Source organism: Rhipicephalus microplus, chromosome 3 (assembly GCF_043290135.1).
Source record: "Rhipicephalus microplus isolate Deutch F79 chromosome 3, USDA_Rmic, whole genome shotgun sequence".
Lineage (NCBI taxonomy): Eukaryota > Metazoa > Arthropoda > Arachnida > Ixodida > Ixodidae > Rhipicephalus > Rhipicephalus microplus.
The window spans coordinates 68,714,917-68,722,416 of NC_134702.1; the positions used below are offsets into that span (position 1 = coordinate 68,714,917).

The window sequence follows — 7,500 nt, forward strand, 5'->3', positions numbered from 1 at the left end:
TTCGGACACGCTACCGATGGTTGGCACTGTTTTATAATGCAATATTCAATACATCGGATGAACGACCTTGTAGAGAAGCAAAAAAAGATAAGGCAGCGTTGGGATTTGAGCCCACGCCCCCGAAGAGACTGGTGCCTTAAACCAGCACCTTAGACCGCTCGGCCACGCTACCGATGGCTGGCACTATTTTATAATTCAATATTCAATACATTGGATGAACGACCTTGTAGAGAAGCAATAAAAGTTTTGGCAGCGGTAGGATTCGAACCCACGCCCCCGGAGAGACTGGTGCCTTAAACCAGCGCCTTAGACCGCTCGGCCACGCTACCGTTGGTTGGTACTATATTATTATGCATTGTTAAATGAACTAGACAAACGATCAGGTAGAGAAGCAATAAAATTTCTGGCAGCGTTGGGATTTGAGCCCACGCCCTCGGAGAGACTGGTGCCTTAAACCAGCGCCTTAGACCGCTCGGCCACGCTACCGATGGTTGTCCCTGTTTTATAATGCAATATTCAATACATTGGATGAACGACCTTGTAGAGAAGCAATAAAAGTTTTGGCAGCGTTGGGAAATGAGCCCACGCCCTCGGAGAGACTGGTGCCTTAAACCAGCGCCTTAGACCGCTCGGCCACGCTACCGATGGTTGGTAATATATTATTCTGCAATGTTAAATGAACTAGACAAACGATCAGGTAGAGAGGCAATAAAAATTTTGGCAGCGTTGGGAAATGAGCCCACGCCCCCGGAGAGACTGGTGCCTTAAACCAGCGCCTTAGACCGTTCGGACACGCTACCGATGGTTGGCACTGTTTTATAATGCAATATTCAATACATTGGATGAACGACCTTGTAGAGAAGCAATAAAAGTTAAGGCAGCGTTGGATTTGAGCCCACGCCCCCGAAGAGACTGGTGCCTTAAACCAGCACCTTAGACCGCTCGGCCACGCTACCGACGGCTGGCACTATTTTATAATTCAATATTCAATACATTGGATGAACGACCTTGTTGAGAAGCAATAAAAGTTTTGGCAGCGGTGGGATTCGAACCCACGCCCCCGAAGAGACTGGTGCCTTAAACCAGCGCCTTAGACCGCTCGGCCACGCTACCGTTGGTTGGTACTATATTATTATGCAATGTTAAATGAACTAGACAAACGATCAGGTAGAGAAGAAATAAAATTTATAGCAGCGGTGGCATTCGAACCCACGCCCCCGAAGAGACTGGTGCCTTAAACCAGCGCCTTAGACCGCTCGGCCACGCTACCGATGGTTGGTAACATATTATAATGCAATGTTCAATGAACTGGACTAACGATCAGGTAGAGAAGCAATAAAATTGCCCTCGGAGAGACTGGTGCCTTAAACCAGCGCCTTAGACCGCTCGGCCACGCTACCGATGGTTGGCACTGTTTTTTAATGCAATATTGAATACATTGGATGAAAGACCTTGTAGAGAAGCAATAAAAGTTTTGGCAGCGGTGAGATTCGAACCCAAGCTCCCGAAGAGACTGGTGCCTTAAACCAGTGCCTTAGACCGCTCGGCCACGCTACCGATGGTTGGTAATATATTATAATGCAATGTTCAATGAACTGGACAAACCATCAGGTAGATAGCAATAAAAGTTTTGGCAGCGTTGGGATTTGAGCCCACGCCCCCGCAGAGACTGGTGCCTTAAACCAGCGCCTTAGACCGTTCAGACACGCTACCGATGGTTGGCACTGTTTTATAATGCAATATTCAATACATTGGATGAACGACCTTGTAGAGAAGCAATAAAAGTTAATGCAGCGTTGGGATTTGAGCCCACGCCCCCGAAGAGACTGGTGCCTTAAACCAGCACCTTAGACCGCTCGGCCACGCTACCGATGGCTGGCACTATTTTATAATGCAATATTTAATACATTGGATGAACGACCTTGTGGAGAAGCAATAGAAGTTTTGGCAGCGGTGGGATTCGAACCCACGCCCCCGAAGAGACTGGTGCCTGAAACCATCGACTTAGACCGCTTGGCCAAGCTACCTTTTTTTTCTTTATTGTACGCTTGGCCACGCTACCGATGGTTGGTTATATATTATTATGCAATGTTCAATGAACTGGACAAACGATCAGGTAGAAATGCAATAAAAGGTTAGGCAGCGGTGGGATTCGAACCCACGCCCCCGAAGAGACTGGTGCCTTAAACCAGCGCCTTAGACCGCTCGGCCACGCTACCGATGCTTGGTAATATATTATAATGCAATGTTCAATGAACTGGACAAACGATCAGGTAGAGAAGCAATAAAAGTTACGGCAGCGTTGGAATTTGAGCCCACGCCCCCGAAGAGACTGGTGCCTTAAACCAGCACCTTAGACCGCTCGGCCACGCTACCGATGGTTGGTAATATATTAAAAAGCAATGTTCAATGAACTGGACAAACGATCAGGTAGCGAAGCAATAAAAGTTTTGGCAGTGGTGGGATTCAAACCCACGCCCCCAAAGAGACTGGTGCCTCAAACCATTGCCTTAGACCGCTTGGCCAAGCTACCTTTTTTTCTTTATTGTACGCTTGGCCACGCTGTCCATGGTTGGTAATATATTATTATGCAATGTTAAATGAACTGGACAAACGATCAGGTAGAGAAGAAATAAAAGTTTTGGCAGCGGTGGGATTCAATTCCACGCCCTCGAAGAGACTGGTGCCTTAAACCAGCGCCTTAGACCGCTCGGCCACGCTACAGATGGTTGGTTAATATATTATAATGCAATGTTCAATGAACTGGACAAACGATCAGGTAGAGAAGCAATAAATGTTTTGGCAGCGTTGGGATTTGAGCCCACGCCCCCGGAGAGACTGGTGCTTTAAACCAGTGCGTTAGACCATTCGGACATGCTACCGATGGCTGGCACTATTTTATAATGCAATCTTGAATAAACGGGATGAACCACCATGCAGAGAAGCAATAAAAGTTTTGGCAGCGGTGGTATTCGAACCCACGCCCCCGAAGAGACTGGTGCCTTAAACCAGCGCCTTAGACCGCCCGGCCACGCTACTTTTTTTTTTTTATTTATTGCCTGGCATGGACATTGTACAGGGCAATCATTGCACACACATATATTACAATACAAAGAAAAGAAAAAAAAAACAAGCATTGCCATCAGTCCCATTTGTACTGATGTTGTCCTCTTAAAAATACTTAAGGTTTGCCAGGGGTTCAAACCTTGACAACCATTCTGGCTCGATATCCTCTATTTTGCTACACTCAATGAATGCAGACATGCTTTGCCTGAAATAAATTACTGCTGGCTTTGCGTCCGGGTCGAAATGGTATCCGGCCATTCGTGCACGCCATATACAGTGGAGACCGGTCAACATCACTACATCAAATGGGACCCCATCATCATTTGTTACTGCGAGGTACCTTATTCCGTGTGGGTCTAGTGGAAAATCCTTCTTTATTGTCCTCTGTAATATGTCCCAAAAATGTACCCCTTCCCAACAATGCAAAAAAACATGGTCTATTGTTTCTGGTTTCTTACATATCAAGCAGTGTGACCCCCATGGTGTAAAAAAACCCCGTTCCTCTGTGAAAGTCTTTACTGATAGTGTTCCTGTGTGTAACTTGAAGAAAAAAGTTTTCACCCCTGTAGGTACCTGCATGTTTCTCACCCGCTTCAGTACATTTTGTCCCGGTCTTCCACTGTATATGGCCCTGTACAATGGTACTGGCAAAACCATAGCACATACATCTTTGTACAATTCTTTTCTTCTAACACTTGCTAGATAATCTATCGAAAAGCGTACAGATAAAAAACGTACACTGTCTACCACTTCCTTGAGATACCCACGCAACGTCACGGGCCGGCTATCCGTAGTAACAACAAAATCTGGTAAGGCACTGCCTAACCTGAGCTGGCATACCGTACGCAAAAACGGATCCCTGACGTCACGGAAAAACAAAAATCTATTTACTACTTGTCTCACAAATAGGTGCGCCAAACCAAGACCTCCGTCCTTCACGCACCTGAACAAGTTGGTCCGTCTGCACCTTTCCCATTTCGAGCCCCATATAAAAACTGCGAACACTCTGTGCAGCCTTTGCACGTTGATCCTTGAACAATGTAACACCTGCATCACATACCACAGTTTAGCGATAAAAAACATGTTGCACACAGTAGCCCTAGCGAAAACAGACAGGTTCATGCCTTTCCACCTGTCTGCTTTTTCCTTCGTCTCTTTTGTTTGACGCGACCAATACTCCTCGCTGCCGTTATAACATTCCAGGGGAACACCGAGGTACCTTGTCGGTGTTTCCGTCCAGTGCACATTCGCAAAAAGGTCCGGCTTTGAAGGCCACCTTCCGTGCCAAAGCCCAAGAGATTTCGCCCAGTTTACGCGGCTTCCTGTGACGCTACAAAAATGTTTCACAACACTTATCGTTTCCTCTACACTTTCTTTGTTCGTACAACACACCGCAATGTCGTCTGCATATGCCAGCAGCTTAACTTCCACTGCCGCCAAGCTGAAGCCACGAATTTTTTCATTTTCATTTATCGCTAAGCACATCGCTTCGATGTAAATACAAAACAAAAGTGGACTGAGGGGGCAGCCTTGACGCACAGAACGCATTACGTGAATGGGGGCCCCCAAAGACTTGTTAACAATTAAACGTGTTGTGCAGTTCTGGTACGCCAAGGCCACTCCCTCCTTGATGATGGAACCGACATTAATATGATCTAAGATGACAAACAAAATATCATGCGCAACACAATCAAAAGCTTTCTCCAGGTCTATCTGGAGCAGAGCAACGCCAAGTGAATCTTCGTCACAACACTCTAGCACACACCGCATCTTGTGAATGTTTGAGCTAATGGTTCTGCCTTTGATTCCACAAGTTTGGTGCTCTCCAACAATTTCTTTAATGACACCTTGAAGTCGCGCTGCCAGAACCTTCATAAAAATCTTGTAGTCGACATTGGTCAGCGATATGGGCCTATACGATGTCACCAGTTTAAGTTTTTCCCCTTCGTCCGTTTTAGGAATTAATATCGTATGCGCTTTGCTGAAGGAGGGCGGCAGAGTTTTCCGTTTGTACGCCTCATTGAACAGCTCAGCTAACCCCGGGGACAGTTCTATTCTAAACGTCTTATACCATGCTGCGGTTAGGCCATCGGGTCCCGGTGACTTTCCGGGGTTCAGATGACCAATCGCGCGTTCCACTTCACCTTCCGTTATTCTGCCTTCTAAAAGCTTTTTTGTGTCGTCACTAAGCCGCGGCAAGCGCTTGAGAAACTCTTCTTTAAAACCATGTACATTCGCTTTTCGAATTGCAAAAAGTGACTGATAATACGCAACAAAGGCCCGTTCGATGCTTTCATTGTCGCTCGCGAGAGTCCCGTTGCAATAGACCTTATCGATGTGGTTTCGGCGTCCTTGCGCTTTTTCGAGACCAAGCGCCCTTTTTGTGGGCGTCTCACCCGCGGCAAGATCATTTGCGCGCGCGCGAACCCAGGCGCCTCGATAACGCTCTCTGTCATGCAGTTCTAATTTTTCCTTGACACTGCCCGGCCACGCTACCAATGGTTGGTAATATATTATAATGCAATGTTCAATGAACTGGACAAACCATCAAGGAGATAGCAATAAAAGTTTTGGCAGCGTTGGGATTTGAGCCCACGCCCCCGCAGAGATTGGTGCCTTAAACCAGCGCCTTAGACCGTTCGGCCACGCTACCGATGGTTGGTAATATATTATAATGCAATGTTCAATGAACTGGACAAACCATCAGGTAGATAGCAATAAAAGTTTTGGCAGCGTTGCGATTTGAGCCCACGCCCCCGCAGAGACTGGTGCCTTAAACCAGCGCCTTAGACCGCTCGGCCACGCTACCGATGGTTGGCACTGTTTTATAATGCAATATTGAATACAATGGATGAACGACCTTGTAGAGAAGCAATAAAAGTTAATGCAGCGTTGGGATTTGAGCCCACGCCCCCGAAGAGACTGGTGCCTTAAACCAGCACCTTAGACCGCTCGGCCACGCTACCGATGGCTGTCACTATTTTATAATGCAATCTTGAATAAACGGGATGAACCACCATGCAGAGAAGCAATAGAAGTTTTGGCAGCGGTGGGATTCGAACCCACGCCCCCGAAGAGACTGGTGCCTTAAACCAGCGCCTTAGACCGCTCGGCCACGCTACCGATGGTTGGTTATAATACAATGTTCAATGAACTGGACAAACCATCAGGTAGATAGCAATAAAAGTTTTGGCAGCGGTGGGATTCGAACCCACGCCCCCAAAGAGACTGGTGCCTTAAACCAGCGCCTTAGACCGCTCGGCCACGCTACCGATGGTTGGTAATATATTATAATGCAATGTTCAATGAACTGAACAAACCATCAGGTAGATAGCAATAAAAGTTTTGGCAGCGTTGGGATTTGAGCCCACGCCCCCGCAGAGACTGGTGCCTTAAACCAGCGCCTTAGACCGCTCGGCCACGCTACCGATGGTTGGCACTATTTTATAATGCAATATTCAATACATTGGATGAACGACCTTGTAGAGAAGCAATAAAAGTTAATGCAGCGTTGGGATTTGAGCCCACGCCCCCGAAAAGACTGGTGCCTTAAACCAGCACCTCAGACCGCTCGGCCACGCTACCGATGGCTGGCACTATTTTATAATTCAATATTCAATACATTGGATGAACGACCTTGTAGAGAAGCAATAAAAGTTTTGGCAGCGGTGGGATTCGAACCCACGCCCCCGAAGAGACTGGTGCCTTAAACCAGCGCCTTAGACCGCTCGGCCACGCTACCGATGGTTGGTAATATATTACTATGCAATGTTAAATGAACTAGACAAACGATCAGGTAGAGAAGAAATAAAATTCATAGCAGCGGTGGCATTCGAACCGACGCCCCCGAAGAGACTGGTGCCTTAAACCAGCGCCTTAGACTGCTCGGCCACGCTACCGATGGTTGGTAACATATTATAATGCAATGTTCAATGAACTGGACAAACGATTAGGTAGAGAAGCAATAAAATTTCTGGCAGCGTTGCGATTTGAGCCCACGCCCTCGGAGAGACTGGTGCCTTAAATTAGCGCCTTAGACCGTTCGGACACGCTACCAATGGTTGGCACTGTTTTATATTGCAATATTCAATACATTGGATGAACGACCTTGTAGAGAAGCAATAAAAGTTATGCCAGCGTTAGGATTTGAGCCCAAGCTCCCGAAGAGACTGGTGCCTTAAACCAGCGCATTAGACCGCTCGGCCACGCTACCGATGGTTGGTAATATATTATTCTGCAATGTTAAATGAACTAGACAAACGATCAGGTAGAGAGGCAATAAAAATTTTGGCAGCGTTGGGAAATGAGCCCACGCCCCCGGAGAGACTGGTGCCTTAAACCAGCGCCTTAGACCGTTCGGACACGCTACCGATGGTTGGCACTGTTTTATATTGCAATATTCAATACATTGGATGAACGACCTTGTAGAGAAGC

General features: G+C 46.9%; 7 non-coding genes across 7 annotated transcripts; all 7 read right to left on the reverse strand.

Annotated features, from left to right (window-relative positions):
* Positions 1 to 247: 247 nt before the first annotated feature.
* On the reverse strand, positions 248 to 329 carry TRNAL-AAG (transfer RNA leucine (anticodon UAG)). Its single transcript has one exon. It is a non-coding gene; the product is annotated as a tRNA-Leu (tRNA).
* A 702-nt stretch (positions 330 to 1,031) lies between these two features.
* Positions 1,032 to 1,113, reverse strand: TRNAL-AAG (transfer RNA leucine (anticodon UAG)). Its single transcript has one exon. It is a non-coding gene; the product is annotated as a tRNA-Leu (tRNA).
* Positions 1,114 to 1,188: 75 nt separating this feature from the next.
* On the reverse strand, positions 1,189 to 1,270 carry TRNAL-AAG (transfer RNA leucine (anticodon UAG)). Its single transcript has one exon. It is a non-coding gene; the product is annotated as a tRNA-Leu (tRNA).
* An 867-nt stretch (positions 1,271 to 2,137) lies between these two features.
* TRNAL-AAG (transfer RNA leucine (anticodon UAG)) lies at positions 2,138 to 2,219 on the reverse strand. Its single transcript has one exon. It is a non-coding gene; the product is annotated as a tRNA-Leu (tRNA).
* A 3,888-nt stretch (positions 2,220 to 6,107) lies between these two features.
* On the reverse strand, positions 6,108 to 6,189 carry TRNAL-AAG (transfer RNA leucine (anticodon AAG)). The gene has a single exon. It is a non-coding gene; the product is annotated as a tRNA-Leu (tRNA).
* Positions 6,190 to 6,256: 67 nt separating this feature from the next.
* On the reverse strand, positions 6,257 to 6,338 carry TRNAL-AAG (transfer RNA leucine (anticodon AAG)). Its single transcript has one exon. It is a non-coding gene; the product is annotated as a tRNA-Leu (tRNA).
* A 388-nt stretch (positions 6,339 to 6,726) lies between these two features.
* Positions 6,727 to 6,808, reverse strand: TRNAL-AAG (transfer RNA leucine (anticodon AAG)). The gene has a single exon. It is a non-coding gene; the product is annotated as a tRNA-Leu (tRNA).
* Between the last annotated feature and the right edge of the window lie 692 nt (positions 6,809 to 7,500).